At 41.4% G+C, this 20090-nt stretch overlaps 1 protein-coding gene across 1 annotated transcript in view; it reads right to left on the bottom strand.

Moving 5' to 3' along the window:
- LOC130914511 (low-density lipoprotein receptor class A domain-containing protein 4-like) overlaps nt 1–19717 on the bottom strand; it is a 450713-nt gene extending 430996 nt beyond the window's left edge. The window contains exon 1 of the mRNA XM_057833769.1: nt 19607–19717. The gene's annotated coding sequence lies outside the window, so the exon portion shown is untranslated. The remainder of the gene's footprint in view (nt 1–19606) is intronic.
- Nucleotides 19718–20090: the final 373 nt, after the last annotated feature.

Below are 20090 nucleotides of genomic sequence, written 5' to 3'. Positions count from 1 at the left end.
TGATGAATTGCTCACAGGAAGACTTGAGACTCTATGAGTGGTCCCCAAAAACTTCTCCTGCAAAGGTTTGGACCGTTTTTGTGAGCATGCATACAGGTCCCCAATCGGCTCATTGTTTTCATCAAACCTACAACAATGCAACATTGGTTTTACAAAAACGTAAGTAAGGATTGGATGGCGATTTGATTGGATGGAAGAAGATGGCGGCGCGCACAGACGCAGCGGCCCGGAGTTCCTTTTACGTTTACACTTTGTTGGTGGTGCTGTGGGTGATTTCACACGGTTTTTGCACATTTCAGTACACTAAAGACGAACTCTTACAACTGCGCGGAGATTATCGGCTGTCCGTAGAGTATTTTATCCCCCCGGAGATTGTAAGAACATCCCCGGGGACACCCGCTGCAACAGGCCGGGGGAGGAGGCGCTGTGAGCGGAAGCAGAAGAGAGGCAAGCACAGGGGCGTATGGGCCCGGCTTAATGCTAGCCCTTTCAAACCACCACTGCCGACCATCTTTCTCTCTAACGCGAGGTCGATCCGTCACAAGCTGGATGAGATACGTTTGCAGATGGCGACGCGAAGGACTTTAAATCAATGTTCGTGTCTGATTTTCTCCGAGACCTGGCTAGACAGCTCCATTCCAGACGCGGCTATCGAGCTAACTAGCCGCACCGCCTACCGGGCCGACAGGACCGCGGACTCTGGTAAAAAGACCGGCGGGGGACTTTGCATCTACATTAACAACTCCTGGTGCACGAATGTCACGGTAATGGAGAAACTGTGTAGTCCAGAGGCAGAACTGTTATTGTTAAAGTGTCGACCATTCTATCTCCCGCGTGAATTCTCGTGTGTTTACATCTGCGCCGTTTACATTCCACCCGATGCTAACGCTAAGCTAGCGCTAGCACAAGTGAGCAGCAGCTGCCACAACAGCCTGGCACCACATCCAGACTGCGTTTTCATTGCAGCTGGGGACTTTAATCACACGGATTTAAAATCAGTGCTTCACAAATTCCACCGAAATGTGAAGTGTGCCACCAGAGGAGATAGAACTTTGGACCAGGTGTACACTAACGTAGCGGATGCATACAGAGCCCAGGTCTATCCTCACCTGGGTCTGTCAGACCACCTCTCTCTCCTGCTACATCCACTGTATACACCAAAGATCAAGAGCGCTGGGATTACAGTAAAAACAGTGAGAACCTGGCCGGAGGATGCTGTTCATATGCTCCAGGACTGTTTCCACCACACTGACTGGGATGTATTTAAAGAGCACGACACAGATAATCGCACCTCACTGGACAATTACACCTCCACTGTTTTGATTTACATCTGCTTCTGTGTGGACAATGTCACAGGCTGGAAAAAGTTCCGTGTGTTTCCTAATACACCACCATGGATGACACATGAGGTAAAACAACTTATACGGGAAAGGGACATTGCATTCTACACTTGTGATCAGGAGGCATACAGGGCTGCTCGGGCTAATCTCAGGAGGGGCATCACTACTGCCAAGCACCACCACCGGAGGCGTATTGAGGCCAGGTTTGAAAACACCACAAACCCGAGGCAGATCTGGGAGGGCATCAGGGCCATCACAGACTACAATAGGAAACCACCACCATCCTCAGCTGACAGTCCCACTCTCGCTGAGGACTTAAACCTTTTTTATGCCCGTTTTGACAGGGACAATAAAGACGCTGTCCTGCCCCCCCTCCCCTCGTCCGACCCCGCTCCTGTCCTGAGCGCGCATGAGGTGAGATGTGCCCTCCGCCACATTAACACCAGGAAGGCGGCCGGTCCAGATGGAGTACTGGGCCGGGTGCTAAAGGACTGTGCCGCGGAGCTGACAGACGTCTTCACCTACATTTTCAACACCTCACTGTCCTGCTCTCTGGTCCCTGCCTGCTTTAAAGCAGCCACAATCGTCCCTCTCCCAAAACAGTCCAACGTCACATGTCTCAATGACTACAGACCTGTGGCTCTCACCCCCATCCCCGCCAAATGCCTGGAGAGACTGGTCATCAAGCACATTAAAGCTGCAATACCGCCTTCACTTGACCCACACCAATTTGCATACAGAGGGAACCGTTCAACTGAGGACGCCATCGCCACAGTGCTGCACACACTTCTAGTGCACCTGGAGCATAAAAACACCTATGCACGGCTCCTCTTTGTGGACTACAGTTCTGCTTTTAACACCATCCGGCCGTTCAAACTCCGGTCCAAACTTCACCAACTGGGCCTCAACACCGCCCTGTGCAACTGGACTGTGGACTTTTTGACTAATCGCACACAGAGTGTCACAGTGGGCAAAAACACCTCCTCCACTCTCACCATCAACACCGGGGCCCCTCAAGGGTGTGTTCTGAGCCCTCTGCTTTACACCCTGTACACTCATGACTGCTCCGCCTCCTCTGCATCCAACCTCATCGTCAAGTTTGCCGACGACACCACAGTGCTCGGACTCATCTCCAACGACGATGAAACGGACTACAGAAGAGAGGTGCAACATCTGGAGTCATGGTGTCACAAAAACAACTTGGCTCTAAACACAAAGAAAACCAAGGAGATCGTGGTGGATTTCCGTAAGGGGAGTCACATCATCCATCAGCCTCTTACTATCGGCAACGATGTGGTGGAGAAGGTGAGAAGCTTTAAATTCCTGGGGGTAACAGTGACTGAGGACCTGTCCTGGGGGGACCACATCTCCACAGCGGTGGGCAAGGCACAACAACGCCTCTATTACCTGAGGAAGCTGAAGAGCACTAACATTCCCAGACCACTGATGGTGAACTTTTACAACTGTGCCATCAGCAGTGTTCTGACATACGGATTTTTAGTGTGGTTTTCCAGCTGCACTAAGGCAGACCAGCAGGCGCTCCAGCGCGTGGTGAAAGCTGCCAGGAGAATCATAGGAATTACTCTCCCTGAGATCAGCACCATCTACTCCACTCGCTGTTTGAGAAGAGTGCACAACATCCTGCGAGACCAGCACCATCCTGCTCACAACCTTTTCCACCTACTGCCCTCAGGTAGAAGGTACAGGTCCATACAGGCCAGAACATCACGACTGTCCAACAGTCTGTACCCACAGGCTGTGAGGCTACTGAACTCTGCCCCTCTCCCCTCTCTGCCCCCCTCAATAATCCACATCCACCAACAACAATAACTCTGAGCTGGTTTGCATTGTTGCAGTATGTCACTATCCACTATTTCCTCCTCCCTGACACTTACCCATTGGTTGACAACCAGTAGGCTGTACTTGATTATACTTGATTAACTTATCTGGGTTTTGCACTGATTTTTGCCTGTTTTTCAACTGGTATATTTTTGCTCTGCACTTTAGCACTGACATGACCTCATGCTGCTGTTGAATCTTTGCTGTACATATGTCCAAAACTGTGTCAATGTTTACACTTGGTACTGACGGGTATTTATTTTATGGGGTTGCACTTTGCACTTTACCAACTTAGCTGTATGAGCTGGATGGATGCTCCAAACAAAGTTTCGTTGTGCTTTTTTGTTGCAATGACAATAAATATTCTGAATCTGAATCTTACTGGCTTTTATGATTCTAAAATTTGATGCACTTCTGTTGATAAACGAGGGGGACTCCTACTGCCTGTTTGTTGAAGCGCGACTTTTTTTTTTTTGAAGAAGGAACAATAGCATCAAAAAGATGCTGATTTGACTGTCAGTGCTTCAGCCTCCTCAAGTTTGGCTCTCACGTCTGGGATCTCCTGATGACACAGGCATACTCTTGGAAGGGTAATTACTTGACGGTTTATAGCAACACCTGGAAAATAAAATCGTTTGTCCTTTATTTTGAAAAATCAATAACGTATCATTCATTTAGCCACATTTGGGCTAGCTTTACCATATTTAGATCGGTAGGAGCTGTCCCATTACCTAATATCCAGTTTTAGCTATGAGAGCATAGAAAAATATACAACCATGTAATGGCATTCTCTCAAATAAAAAAATCACGATGCTGGACTTAGGCTTAACACTCACTCTCCCGTTCGTGAAGTGTCGAGCTGTCAATTGGCGTCATGACGACATCTGCTGTGTCAAGCAAATCGTCGTCATCTGACGCCTCAGGTTCAAACATGTAGAGATTAGTTGTAGTTCATCTTCCCTGGGAGCCTTTGCCATCGGTAGCGTCACGAAAGAGCGATCCTGAATGGTTACCTTTGGTGGAAATATCACTGACACCGTTGTTGCTGCTATGCTAGGTGTGGATAGTCTTCTGTGTTGCGTCGGGGAATCTACGTCACACTTCCGGGTTTGCGAAGGGACCATTAACGGAGTGCAAAAAAACTAAAAAAAAAAACGCAAATTATCCTTACAATTACTTGTTGATAATGTCATGGTTGTTTTGACGAACTCGTCCAAAGTTTATATTTGTAAAATTACACCAAAATCCGAAAAGGTCTTCAGTTGCCCTTTAACAGTTTTAGGTCTGTGGCATGATGCCTATGAAACATATTTTCAATTGAAGGGATAAAAAGCTGTCTAAAGTTTCAATGTAAACTTGTGCATTTATTGAAGATTTAACCACAGCCATCTCCCCAGTGCCTTTGCCTGACATGCAGCCCCTTATCATCAAGGACTGAGGGAATTTTGATGTCTTCTTCAGGCAGTCATCTTTGTAAATCTCACTGGAACAGCTCCAAACAAAACTTCCAGCATCATCACCTTGTCAAGAGTCAAGCATCTGCATTAGACAAGGTGTCAAGAGTCAATAATCTGCATTGAATCTGCATTATAATTTATTTGTTTGCAATGGGTAATTGTCATTTGTAACAGTACCAGCAGTTTTAAGGATTTAGTGTAGGTTTTTTTGGGCTGTGGAACGAATGAATGGAATTCTAATGTATTCTTATGGGGAAATCCTGCTCAACATACGACCATTTGACTTACAAACAAGGTCCTGGAATGAATTAACTTCGTATGTAGAGGTTCCACTATATTGTACTTGTCATGTCATGGTGGGGTGTGTCATGTCATTTCCTGTTTTATTTTGAAGGCTTCATCCTCCTCATGTCCGTGCATTTGCCCTTCCTCTTGTCAGCTAATCGCTGACAACAACAACAAAAAATTGTTTCCACCTGTTCGCATTAACTCTTGTGTATAAATCGTCTGCATCTCCCTTTTCTTGTGCTAAAGTGTTTTCCCAACCCATGTTGTTCATGCCAGTCTTGTTTCCTGGTTTTTCACAGTCAACTGTTTTTTTCCTCCATTTTGGAGTGCTTTGTGTTTGGTATATTTCCTCATTCCTGCATTCAAGCGGAAGAACCTTTGTTTTTGTAAATAAAGTTTTTGCCTGAACTCCGCAGCTGAGTCTGCCTCATCATCCCGGCCTGACAGTACTGTTCTTGCTGAGTGTGTGTAATCATAAAAAGAAGTACTGCGTTTATTGGTTTGGTAGCAAAAGACCAAATTAATCTTTTTCAATGAATCCTCTCAGGTCATCATTGTAAATTTGAAGCTGTTGAAGCATTTTTTCCTTTAAATTGCCCTTCATAATCTATGTGCTTTTAAAAAAATGTGTATCGCCCATTATTATCGGCCTTGGATATCGGTAATCGGCTGAAAAATGTTTTAGATATCAGCATTTAAAAATCCCATATCGGTCAACCTGTAGTCATAAGCCCCCATTCATATTTATAGCAGGTTTCATGTTATCATATTGAGTGTCCTTTGACACTGAGTTCCGATAAAGATTAAACTGAATTTTATACCCTGTATGTATTATTATTGAAAATATTCTCTTTAAGATACCTAAACTAAATAGATTGGACTGACAATACAGCAGAACGTCAGAATATAAAAGAACAAAAAGTGCATCAAGCTGTGAACCCATCAACATTTCAATATTCAAGATGTCAGCAAATCTTACAACCTCTGTTCAACCAACATCAATTTTAAAAAAAAGTTGTAGGTCCCGAATTGTGGTAGAGATAGAATGAGGACTAATGAAAACCATGCTAAAGTTCAGGTTGTGATCATGAGGAAGCACAAAGACGAGAGTGAGTTTTTTTTCTTCCGTGAAGACGACAGTAATTTAAATTTCTCTATTCAAACCCTACCCAGACAGTTGGTCCGTTAAGTGAATTCAGCTTGTGAATGATCGGCTGCTCAGGGAGGAAAAGTAGAAGAAGGAAAGGTTAGCTGAGTCATCACAGACTCTGAAGAGATTTACAAAGGTGAAAAGAATAAATTCTGAGTAAGATGAACAGACTACACAGGTGTGTGTGCGTGTACGTCTGCAGGGAATTTAGACAAGCAGAAGGAGAAAATGCAAAACCCACACAAGAGGGACAAAGTCAGGATTCTGAGCTAAACACTTCGATACAATGCTGCCACCATCAAACAATGTCAAAATAAATTTCCATTTCGATTCATTTCAATGGGATGACTGGACTATGCACAAATATCCTGCATTGTCTAAATGCTGCTTGGTTTTTATCAGTCTGAATAAAATTGGTGTTAGTCCTAATGCTGTGTTAGCTGGACTTGTACAAATTACTTGTCATAGGTGTACATCGTTTTTGGATAACCATGTCCCAAACACCAAGCGACCATTGTTGTTTTCGATAACGAATATATTTCGTCGGAGTATTTTTTTTTTTTCAAGACAATGACAGGCTAAAAACTAGGGTTGGGAATCTCTGGCATGGAGCCGATTCGATATGTATCTAGATACACAGGTTACGATTCGATTAAAAACGATACATTTTTAAGGCTGAGCGATTTGATACGATTCGATACAGTGTAAGAACGATACGGTTCGATAGAGTGAAAACGATACGATAGTAAATATTTGTTGTGTTTGTACAGTATTTTAATGTTATGTTTTATTTTTTTATGAAAAAAAAGGCTTACTATATGACCGTCATTTTGTTGGATGGGATTGATAATAAAATAAAACTCCAGTGAAAGACAACAATAAAGTGCAGTAGTTCAATGACTGTATTTCCTGGTGTTTTTAAACACAAAGGGTAAGTAATTTAAGTGCAAACTTTTAACGTAAACATCTTACAAACAAAAAATATTAATTATATGCAGCAGCTCTAGAAAAAAATGAATTCAACCTGCTAGTGTTATCATATATAAATAATAAATTATGCTTTACGACTGGTATAATTGGGGGAATAAAAACATGGCATTTTAGACAGACAGGTCAATAATCATTACTTTAACCTAATACACAGCAAAATAATTCACTTATGCCTGTGCTTCCTCATTTTTTATTCCTCATCACTGTCCATATCTTTTTAGAAGGGGAGATTTTTCTTGAGGAAGATCAACTAATCCACATGTTCATGTTTAAGTAGACTGCGTTTCGTGGAAACAATATGCCGCCATTTCCACCATTGTAGTGGGTTATTTTTCAGGGCTAAAAACTCACGATCTCTGTACCGCTCCACACTTCATACAAGCTCTGTCCCATGCAAACAGATCTGGCTGCCTTCATCAATTCAAAGTCTGACTTTTGTTTTCCTGGGTGCGTTGAAAATCAATTGCTGCACATCGCTGGCGTCGGTGATCACACTGTCCATTGTTTTAGCATGTTGCTTCATTGCCACGACTAGTTTCGTTTTGGGCTGTGAAGAAAATGCTACGGAGCGTGCGTTACAGTGGTTTCGTTAGCTCTCGCGTTGTTATGACACGCACGTGACAATCGGGTAATGACGGCGACTAGTAGCGGTTCTGCCGAAATGCATGGTTATAGCATGCGTGCAGTCTCGATCTAAGTGCGCTGTGTGGTGAATGACACAAGTGCAGCATGTGAAGTAAAAGCTAAATTATTATCATATTAAGCAATGCATTGAACTAGGCATTAGAAGCTGATTCTTGTGCTCGCGATAGCCGAATTCTATCTCTACTATCGGTTCATGGAATATTTAATGGCTAATTGCTGTCCAGTGGTAACTTAATTATCAATACATCTGTATCTCTCACTTGTAAAACCGGCTATCCGGTGGTATCGGTTTATCGATCTCAAGCATACTAAAATCTTGTCTTGGGAGACGAAAACATAATAAGAGGAATGCCAGGTTATGTCTGACGGGATGCCAACGAGATGGAAATGTTTCGTAGTTTCCGTCATATGTCCACAATGTGTGACATGTTCTTATTGAACGTATAGTCAACCTGCATTGTAGCAATGTTTGGTCGTGTCACTCATTTGACATGCCGCTCCCCCGCCCGGGCCACCCCCCAACTCCATGGTGTCCAGGCTCCAGGCTTTTTTGGAAACACATGGTAAGCACTGCTTTCTTGTCTTGGCAAGAGAGAATATGCAATGTTGCTTTAGCCTTTAAAGGTCTAAGCTGAGTAATCATCGGACACTAAATGTAACCTGTAGCGTGAGCATTGCATTTGTGTAAGCATTAGCATAAACATTGACATAACGAGCGTCCACTTACACTCTCGGACATTTTTATTTTTACATACAGTTCATGGCATTCCCAAAGATATACTGTGATCCCTCGCTACTGCGCGGTTCATACTTCGCGCCTTCAGTCCATGGCAGATTTTTTTTTTGCAATTAAAAAATAGATAAATAAATACAGATAAGCTGTTCCGAGCCGATCGCGTAGTCTCACTCTCCCTCCCTCTCCTTGCTCTTTGTTGGTCAGGCAGTGCACTGGAGTTGCTTATTAAAGTTAACGATGATTGACAGATGTTTGGGTTTGATCTTGCCACAGATGCGAACTTCAAAGCACCGCATGCGTCATTCATAGTTGTTTGTTGTTGTTAAACAGCTGCTTTGGCAACTGATTTCGTTTAAATCAGCAGCTTGAGCAGATTTGAGTGGACTCACTCAATGAAGCATTTAATAAAGCCAAGCATTTCAGTGAGACAGTAACATGTTTCAAACTTATCATAATTATTACATTTGAAGTGCTTAAAAAGCATTTATTAAAATATATACTAGTACATACAGTGCCTTGCAAAAGTATTCGGCCGCCTTGAATCTTGCAACCTTTCGCCACATTTCAGGCTTCAAACATAAAGATATGAAATTTAATTTTTTTTGTCAAGAATCAACAACAAGTGGGACACAATCGTGAAGTGGAACAACATTAATTGGATAATTTAAACTTTTTTAACAAATAAAAAACTGAAAAGTGGGGTGTGCAATATTATTCGGCCCCTTTACTTTCAGTGCAGCAAACTAACTCCAGAAGTTCAGTGAGAATTTCTGAATGATCCAATGTTGTCCTAAATGACCGATGATGATAAATAGAATCCACCTGTGCGTAATCAAGTCTCCGTATAAATGCACCTGCTCTGTGATAGTCTCAGGGTTCTGTTTAAAGTGCAGAGAGCATTATGAAAACCAAGGAACACACCAGGCAGGTCCGAGATACTGTTGTGGAGAAGTTTAAAGCCGGATTTGGATACAAAAAGATTTCCCAAGCTTTAAACATCTCAAGGAGCACTGTGCAAGCCATCATATTGAAATGGAAGGAGCATCAGACCACTGCAAATCTACCAAGATTCCAAACTTTCTTCTCAAACAAGGAGAAAACTGATCAGAGATGCAGCCAAGAGGCCCATGATCACTCTGGATGAACTGCAGAGATCTACAGCTGAGGTGGGAGAGTCTGTCCATAGGACAACAATCAGTCGTACACTGCACAAATCTGGCCTTTATGGAAGAGTGGCAAGAAGAAAGCCATTTCTCAAAGATATCCATAAAAAGTCTCGTTTAAAGTTTGCCACAAGTCACCTGGGCGACACACCAAACATGTGGAAGAAGGTGCTCTGGTTAGATGAAACCAAAATTGAACTTTTTGGCCACAATGCAAAACGATATGTTTGGCGTCAAAAGAAACACAGCTCATCACCCTGAACACACCATCACCACTGTCAAACATGGTGGTGGCAGCATCATGGTTTGGGTCTGCTTTTCTTCAGCAGGGACAGGGAAGATGGTTAAAATTGACGGGAAGATGGATGCAGCCAAATACAGGAACATTCTGGAAGAAAACCTGTTGGTTTCTGCACAAGACCTGAGACTGGGACGGAGAATTATCTTCCAACAGGACAATGATCCAAAACATAAAGCCAAATCTACAATGGAATGGTTAAAAAAAAAAAACGTATCCAGGTGTTAGAATGGCCAAATCAAAGTCCAGACCTGAATCCAATGGAGAATCTGTGGAAAGAGCTGAAGACTGCTGTTCACAAACACTCTCCATCCAACCTCACTGAGCTCGAGCTGTTTTGCAAGGAAGAATGGGCAAGAATGTCAGTCTCTCGATGTGCAAAACTGATAGAAACATACCCCAAGCGACTTGCAGCTGTAATTGGAGCAAAAGGTGGCGCTACAAAGTATTAACGCAAGGGGGCCGAATAATATTGCACGCCCCACTTTTCAGTTTTTTATTTGTTAAAAAAGTTTAGATTATCCAATACATTTTGTTCCACTTCACGATTGTGTCCCACTTGTTGTTGATTCTTGACAAAAAAATTAAAATTTTATATCTGATTCTTGACAAAAAAATTAAAATTTTATATCTTTATGTTTGAAGCCTGAAATGTGGCGAAAGGTTGCAAGGTTCAAGGGGGCCGAATACTTTTGCAAGGCACTGTACAAAGGAACTGCGGCGCTGTCATAAATGGTTGGATTTCGAGCATGTCGTCAGGTGTAGAAACAAATGGCGAGTCAAATTTTACGTCGAATGTCGAAAAGATCGTGCGTCGAAGAGATCGTATGTCAAGGTACCATTGTATTTTCAAATCATTAAACCCACCAGGACGTCACCACAAGATGTAAACAAATAAAAATGAGATCAAGAGGATGCTTGCCATGATAAGCTAATTCTAATGCGAGTAATAGGCTTATTATACATTTAGAGTGTAAGGATCACTCAGTAAACACCTTGCCCTTGAATGGGCAAGAATGTCAGTATCTCGATGTGCAAAACTGATAGAAACATACCCCAACCGACTTGCAGCTGTAATTGGAGCAAAAGGTGGCGCTACAAAGTATTAACGCAAGGGGGCCGAATAATATTGCACGCCCTACTTTTCAGTTTTTTATTTGTTAAAAAAGTTTAAATTATCCAATAAATTTTGTTCCACTTCACGATTGTGTCCCACTTGTTGTTGATTCTTGACAAAAAATTAAAATTTTATATCTTCATGTTTGAAGCCTGAAATGTGGCGAAAGGTTGCAAGCAGGCATGAAAATGGGTCAGGGGTTAAAAAGGTGAGAAGAGTGTGGAGGAAATATGTTCCAGTACACTGTACACCCCAACAAAATATTGAGCTCTGTCGACCCACACTGTGTTTCAGCAGGGCCATGCAGAGACCGGTGGAGGGGCGCGTGCTCGTAGATCAAAAGGGGCACATGAACAAGTATTTAATACACCTTAAAACAACATAACTTCAATTTTAACCAGCTTTAGATAATAATTGGCTGCGACTGTGGCATACTTTAATTGGGAGGGGGCAACAGTGAATAGAAATCAAAACTGTCATCAACACTTTCTGGCTGTGACTCAGTCAGTCTGCCTCTTTTCTTCCTTCAACCTCTGCATCAAAACTTCCTTCCTCAACTTGTTCATCTGAGAACAAACCACATCAGATGGTCACTGAGCCACCAACAGCACAGTTTTCTTAAAACTATTATTTCATTATTATCCATACTTAACAACTCTAGCACCTAATGATTAATAAAGCAATGACATAAAAATCTTATAGACAAATAACATTGTAATTGTGTTTATAATTGTATTTAATACCCGACTATCCTTGCAAACTTGTTCTTACCAGGTCTGCTATTCACCCAGCTGATGAGGTATCCACTGCCTTTAGCAGCCTCATCTAACTCCTTTTTTTATCCCTCAATCTCCCTTCCCTACGACACATGTCTATGTAATGAAATATAAATATTTTTAGTTTTAAAGCTTTCTTAATTTCTTTCTCTCTCAATAACGATGGAGGTAGATTTGTGTTTTTATTATTCAATCAAAAAACAAAGTTACTTCTATCAAAAACAAAGTTGCTTCAATCAAAATACAGTATATACTTATTTAATCCCCAAAAAGTCACTTCAATAAAAAAATTTGTTTTTGATTGCAAAAATAAATTTGAGACAAAAAAAGCATTTGAAAACTATTTTTCTTGATTGAAACAAATTTTTCCATTGAAGTAATGTTGTTTTGCGTTTGGGCCACATTTTGGCTAGGACATTTGTGTCTTTATTATTCAATCAAATAAGTTGCTTCAATCAAAAAAATATATATAAAAAGAAAAACTTTGCACATGTGTCAATCACCGTTTACCAAAGCCTGAGAGGGTTTGAGTAGACTCACTATGAAGCATTTAATAAAGCCAAGCATTTTCTTACTACTTTATTCTTGTTTAAAAATAATTCGGTGGGGCAGTAACATGTTTAAAACTTATCATAATTCTTACATTTTGAAGTGCTTGAAAACCATTTATAAATGATACTTTGGTGGAAAAAGTGAAAAAACATGTCTTATATATATGTATCTTTTTTCCAATGTAAAATCTGAATAAATGCATTGAACACGCACAAAAAAATGGGGGGGGGGGGGGCGCTACTTCGCGGTTTTCACTTATTGCGGCGGGTTCTGGTCCCCATTAACCGCGAAAAACGAGGGATCCCTGTATTTCTGAAAAGCTTTAAGAAGCAGGACTCATTCCCACCACTCGTCGGGGCGGTGTTGTGCCGACACCGGCCGTCAGCTCAAATCCAAGCCGAAAATAACGCGTATCCGGCGGACGACGGGAGCGATGTGAGGCGCCCCCTCCATCCGAGAGCATGCCGCTTAATTTGACTCAACAGTGTGTTTCTTCGTTTATATTACCGCTAAATACACAAGCTTGACGCCAATTTAACGGGAGCTATTTTTTTTCATGGGAGATTTGGCTAGCTCTGGCAGTGTTCAACGCAAGCTGCAACGAATGGCAGTAACTTTTTTATATCGCAAAATGTGAAAACGATTGAAACCATTACTCACCAAATTCAATCTGCTGGCAAATACAGGCAAGTGTGTATGCTGCGCTCTGGTCTGCCCCGGTGTGGATAAAGCCTGCTTTTTGTTTTCGCAGCTTTGCAATGCAACCAAAGGCTCTCCGAGCACTCCATGTACAGTAAGGAGTGCGCGCGTTTGGAATAATGGAACGCAGCTTGGGCCGATGATTGGTTCTCGTCAGCGAAGCATCTAGAAGGATTTGCTGGCTGTGTTCTTAAGTGCTCAGTTTACGTACTAAGTTAATCACATGATGATAATAATAATAATAATTAAATAAAACCTCCCGCCCCCCCCCCCCCCAAAAAAAATTTCTCCTCGGATCTACGCAATTGACGTAGGTCGCCCTTTTTGACTTCAAAACGGCGAATTTCGCCGAAAGGTGAGAGATTTTCATGCCTGGTTGCAAGGTTCAAGGGGGCCGAATACTTTTGCAAGGCACTGTATATGAGTTTGTTTCATGGGGAAAAAAGTGAAAAAACATGTCTTACGTATGTGTATCCCTTTCCAGTGTTAAATCTGAATAAATATATTGAACACACACAAAAAATAAAAGTTTTTTTTTTTTTTTTTTTTTTTTTTTTTTTGCGCTACTTCGCGGTTTTTCACTTACCGCGTTGGATTCTGGTTCCCATTAACAGTGGAAAACAAGGAATCACTATATAATTAATTGAAGATAATGTACTATTTTCTCTCTGAGTGTGTATTGAGTGCATTGTGGGGGTTTTAAAAGTATTCATCAAAAAATAAACATGAAAAAATCTGCGTTGTTTCATTTGGAGGCGCAGGAGACATTTACTGACTCAGCAGCTTTGTACATACCCACGAGCACTCACACAAAGTGTCTAATTGGTTCTAAATAAGCACACTGGACCTATCGCAAAACCACGCCCCCAAATCACAAAAGTCCAACACCTAGCCATAGCGTTGCACAGGATATGTTAGGGCCTCGGCCCCTCCTTCCTGAGCCCCGCTTCAGGTAAAGGGGCGGGGTTTGCCTGATTTTAGATCGGATGTAAGAAGGGTGGAGCGGCCACAGCTGTGAGCGGTTACCATCAGCCAGCTTTAAATGCCCAGCCAGACGCACAACCACGTCGCCCGATCAACTTGTCTGAATTCTCCGTCAGTTGTTTCTTGCACTCCTATTATATATATTGATTTTGACGGCCGGGTCATGATATCCTTTTCTCGCCTCTAGGACCTAATCAAGGCGCCCCTCGTCGGATACCTCCACTTATTACCTGGTGAACCGTCAACCCCAAAACCACCGCCTACCCACGTTGGCAACTACGGTTCCCACCGCAACCACTCCTCCTTCCGCTTGAGCAAGTTTGTAGACGAGCAGAACGCAGATGGCGAAAAAACAAACTCCTAGTTTTTTATGATATCTACAAAGACAGTCTTCGCAAATACAACCAGGAACTGAAAAATGCTAGACAGTCATATTTTTCAGAGATCATTAGTAGAAACACTAACAATACCCGCACACTATTTTCTGTTGTTGACAAACTGACAAACCCACAAGCATCAATACCTCAGGAATTGGCATCTGAGGTGTCCTGTAATAATTTCGCAGCATTCTTTACACACAAAGTACTAAAGATTAGACAGACTGTGTGCAACTCCAGATTAACAAATGTTACACTAAATGCCTCCCAAAATGTCCCCCACGTCAATCTTAGACAGTTTAGCCTCTTGGACTATGCCACTTTAACAGAAATTGTGTCGAAATTAAAGCCCACAACATGCTGCCTTGACATCCTTCCTTCAAACTTTTTCAAAACTGTTTTTCATTGCATAGCCCCAGACATACTTCAGATTATAAATACTTCTCTCCAAACAGGAGAGTTTCCTCAGACTTTAAAAACTGCAGTAATAAAACCTCTCCTAAAAAAACCTAATCTGGATGCCTCAACCATTAGTAATTACAGGCCAATATCAAATCTGACATTCCTGGGGAAAATTATCGAAAGGGTTGTGTTCGAACAGATCCAGAATTATATGATGCAAAACAATCTTTTTAACTCATTTCAGTCTGGATTTCGACCACAACACAGCACCGAGACTGTGCTTATCGAAGTCCTAAATGATATTCGTCGGAATACCGATGCAGGCAAATCATCTGTTCTGCTACTATTGGATCTCAGCGCCGCATTTGACACGGTTGATCACAACATACTACTCAGCAGATTGGAACAGTGGGTAGGGCTTACTGACACTATTCTTCAGTGGTTCACATCCTATCTACATGATAGGGATTTCTTTGTGTCAATCGGAAACCATCAGTCAGAACGAACCAAATTCACGTGTGGAGTCCCTCAAGGGTCAATTCTTGGACCACTCTTATTTAACATCTATATGCTTCCGTTAGCTCAGATAATGGAACAGTATGACATCTCCTATCACGCCTATGCAGATGACACACAACTGTACATTTCTGTGTCCCCACATGATTATAGTCCCTTAGTCACCCTGAGCAAATGCATTCATCAAATCAATGAATGGATGTGCCAGAATTTTCTCCAGTTAAATGTGCAGAAGACAGAGGTGATCATTTTTGGGCCAAAAAAGGAAAGGTCAAAGATAAGCAGCCAACTTAGCACAATGTCACTTACAGCTACAAATCAAGTCAGAAACCTTGGCGTAATTATTGACTCAGACCTAAAATTTGATAGCCATTTAAAGTCCGTCACTAAATCTGCTTATTACCACCTAAAAAATATAACCAGAATTAAGGGGCTTCTGACTCAACAAGACATGGAAAAACTTATGCATGCATTCATTTTCAGCAGATTGGACTATTGCAACGGTATATTTACAGGTCTTGATAAAAAATCAGTCAGGAAGTTGCAGCTGGTACAGAATGCTGCAGCCAGAGTCCTCACAAATACAAGGAAGCTGGACCACATTACACCAGTTTTGAAATCGCTACACTGGCTTCCAGTAAGTCAAAGGATAGACTATAAAATACTACTGCTCGTCTACAAAACACTTAATGGCCTTGGACCAAAATACATGCTTGACTTGTTAGAGTCCTATGAGACATCTAGACCCCTAAGGTCGTCTGGAACCGGTCTTCTGCATGTTCCAAGAACAAGAACCAAGCAGGGTGAGGCAGCATTTAGTTATTATGCTCCTCACCTCTGGAACAAGTTACCCGAACGTCTGAAGTATGCTCAAACTGTTAGCTCTTTTAAATCAGGGCTAAAAACGCTTTTGTTTAGCACTGCATATCTATAACTGTCTATATATTTCAATCTACCTGCTTTATATTCCTCTTGTTTTTATCTCCATTGCTGATTTCAATTATTATTATTTGTAGTAGTTTTTGTTTTATTTTTATTTTATTTATTTATTTTTATTCTGTGATTAAATGCGATCTTTTGTCTTCGTTTCTACGTTGTGTTGATTTAAATGTGATTTTTATGATCTTCATGTGATGTAAAGCACTTTGAATTGCCTTGTGTTGAATTGTGCTATATAAATAAATTTGCCTTGCCTTGCCTTGCCTTGCCTTGCCTTGCCTTGCCTTGAGCAATCCTCGTGGGCTAAATAAATATTGCCCCACTGTTTCCCTCTTGTCTGCGTTGGGATCCCCCCACTGGTTCAACAATCCCTAACAGGAATACTGTGTGCTCGTGACTTAAAACTACGGCTGTCAAAGGATTAAAATTTTTAATCGAGTTAATCACAGCTTAAAAATTAATTAATTGTAATTAATCGCAATTAATCGCAATTCAAACCATCTCTAAAATATGCCAGATTTTTCTGTAAATTATTGTTGGAATGGAAAGATAAGGCAAGACGGATATATACATTCAACATACTGTACATAAGTACTGTATTTGTTTATTATAATAATATGCCATTAACATTAACATTCTTTCTGTGAAAGGGATCCACAGATAGAAAGACTTGTAATTCTTAAAAGATAAATGTGAGTACAAGTTACAGTAATTTTGATAGTTTGTAGATTGTGACTAAATATTGCCATCTAGTGTATTTGTTGAGCTAAACTTAATGTTTGAGTATTATTTTGCATTGCTATTTTAGTTGGGAATGCCAGATCTCTTTGCATTTAGCACTTTTCTTTTTGTGAACATTATTTTATTTTTGAGGGATAGGAATATTATTTTTGTTGTGCTTTCACTAAATGATACTGTTGGGACTTAAATGTTCTAAACTGCCCAAATGCATGATGGGAATTTGAGCAACCATCAGTCGCAGTGGTTGCTGCAAATGGTATATCTGCTCTGCGTTGAGTATAATACATGGTGTTAAGAAAAAGGTTATCTCCAGTTATTCTTCCCAATGTCACTTGCCAGAATAGTTATAACAGTTGTGGAAGAGATGCCACCACTTATTCCATTAAATAGCGCGGCTCCAATAAATACCTGCGTTACCAATTCGGCCTTCTTGGTAATTGGCGGTGCTATGGACCGGCGATTCACGTTGGTTCGTGGTCGTCAGTTGGCTCAGTTCGTCCGATTTCCTCCTGAGGAAGACGGCGGTATACATATAAACACCGAGGGGCGTTGGATTGCTTTTTGTGAGTACTTTTAATAAGAAAACAAAAGCATGTGGGGGAGGCAGCACTTGAGCCTGCGCTAACTGCGCACCTTCTCTACTCTCTCGCTCGACCACTTTCTTCCTCACTGCTGAATCTGACAATGCCAGTCACATTGAAAATAACAGCGGCCCCCTTGGCGGGTGCCGGTAACACCTGCGTCCACTCCACTTGCTTGTCTCTGCCCTTAGCTCTCAATATACTTCAAACGGCGCCATTCTAGTCTGTTCGCAACAATGCTTGAGGGGGTCGTTCCGCGCATGCGTTAATTGCGTTAAATATTTTAATGTGATTAATTGAAAAAATTAATTACCACCCGTTAACGCGTTAATTTTGACAGCCCTATTTAAAACATCTTTTTTCTAACTTTAAAACAGCAAAAACCCGATGTATAATGCTGTGTGTTGGGTACCTGTAATTCCGACACCATATCCCCTGAAAGATTGGGGGGAGGAATTTTTTTTGTGCCTTTTTCAACCCCTAAAAGAAGGTTTTCCAAATGCATGCGATGGCTCTGTCGTCGACAACATAAACAATTGAATGTCAAGACAGTCACCCAAGGACACTTATGCTTGCTAAAAGGTAAGTTAATGATCGATTTGTAATTTTAAAAAAATATTTGATCGCATGTAGTGAAAATGTACACTCAACTATTAACGTTAGCTTGCTAACATTTGACTGCCTTCTCTTTTAATAGCCTGTCATTGAAAGTCCAGAGTAAACACCACTTTCTATGAAAAAAGGAAGATGTACTTACGTTTGGTCATGGACGTGCATGAAGGAAAGTTCTCCTCACACACACACCTAGCATTTGGGTGCGGTCAACTGAAATGCAAACCGCTCTCTCAACATTGAGAATTTCTTTACGTCGTATTCATGTTGCACATGTATGTTTATGATATAAGTTGTTTATTTAGCACATCTGGATAATATTGAGAATCCAACTGAATGTAAAAGACTGCTTATTCATCACAACAAAAGCTTCGGGAGAAAAATCTGACAGAACTAATGGCGTAACGTAACTAAGTAGCTAATGTTTTAGCTTGATAGATATTCAGCCTGTGGGGTTTCTCATTTTTAAGTTGCAAGTGGTAGCATTTTGCCTGATTATACCAATGGTTTCTTCCCTGTTTAACTGTAATACCATGGACATACCGCTCCATTCCATACTGCAACCCTCTGTGTCTGCTTCTGGACGAATTTGATTTAAAAAAAAAAAAAAAAAAAAAAAAAAAAAAAAAGGTCTATTGCCAGCTGTGGTAGTGCAATTTCATAAATTTGAACTCCCACCATCATCCATAAATCGTTTGTTCACTCAATCACTGTCACTGAGAGAATTTGACAGAGCCTTGGCTTGACTGAGTTTTACAAGGGGGCAGGGCTTTGCGATTGGTCCATTGCAGCCTCTCAAACCAATGAGATCGCCAGTGACAGTGGCTTCCTACCGTGAGCTGATTGGCTGTGCACTATCGGAGCGTCTCCCATTATGATCAACAGACAAGTTCTCTAATTAAAGTGGCCTTATCTCATGAGCTGATTGGCTTGAGCTGATTTCTCTGTTTTTACCCACTTTAAGAGCACCTAAAGCCTGCTACAAAAATCCACAACCTCTGGAGGAATTTTAACCTTTTCTTTACCAGTATTTTACCTGAAAATTGAGCACTCTATCTCCGCCAAACACCTCCAGGACCTATGAGGCGATATTCAGCATTAATTTTCACCATTCTTACCCACTTTGAGAGCACCTATAGCCTGCTACAAACCTCCAACATCTCTAGGGAAATTCTAACTTTATTTCCCGCAAATGATTTATGTGACCAGTACTATACGATCCCAAGAGTAAACATACTAGCTTTATGTGAACATGTAAACATGACGTTTCATTCCACCAACCAATCCACAAAACTCATGAATGTTCAACAGTGGATGGAGAGTAATCTATACGGATCAAGGATGATGTGTTGCACCTGTCAATGAGGCTAGTTTGAATCCCTGATGGGGTTGTGGCTGATTTACCTGACATGCGTGTGAATGGCTGGCAAGGAGCAACTATTCCATGTTGTAGTCCAGTGTTTCCCAACTAGTGGGCCGCAGCACACTAGTGTGATCAGGAGATGGTCAGGTGTGCCGTGGAAAATTATCTGTGAAGAAGTCATACATCCATATCCAGAGAGAAAAATCGTAATATTTAAATATTAAAATCCTAATATTACAATGAAATCATACATTGTAATATCACAAGATTAAAATCGTAATATTATGAGATCTAAGTCATTTTGATGCTTATTTTTACATTGGATGAATCCAATGCAATGCAAAAAGTGTGCCTCAGCTCAAAAAGGGTAAGGAAACACTGCTGCAGTCCACAGTTCTCCGTAAAATAGGCTCCAGCAGCCCTGAACAACGATATAAGGTACGTATCTTAACTTTAATACAAAACTGCTTGTGTCATTTAGTTCTAGGGTGATCAACTTATTGCAGCTAAGGCAGGCAGACATTT

The sequence above is a fragment of the Corythoichthys intestinalis genome, chromosome 4, assembly GCF_030265065.1.
Source record: "Corythoichthys intestinalis isolate RoL2023-P3 chromosome 4, ASM3026506v1, whole genome shotgun sequence".
NCBI classification, from domain to species: domain Eukaryota; kingdom Metazoa; phylum Chordata; class Actinopteri; order Syngnathiformes; family Syngnathidae; genus Corythoichthys; species Corythoichthys intestinalis.
This window is presented reverse-complemented; position numbering and strand designations above follow the sequence as displayed.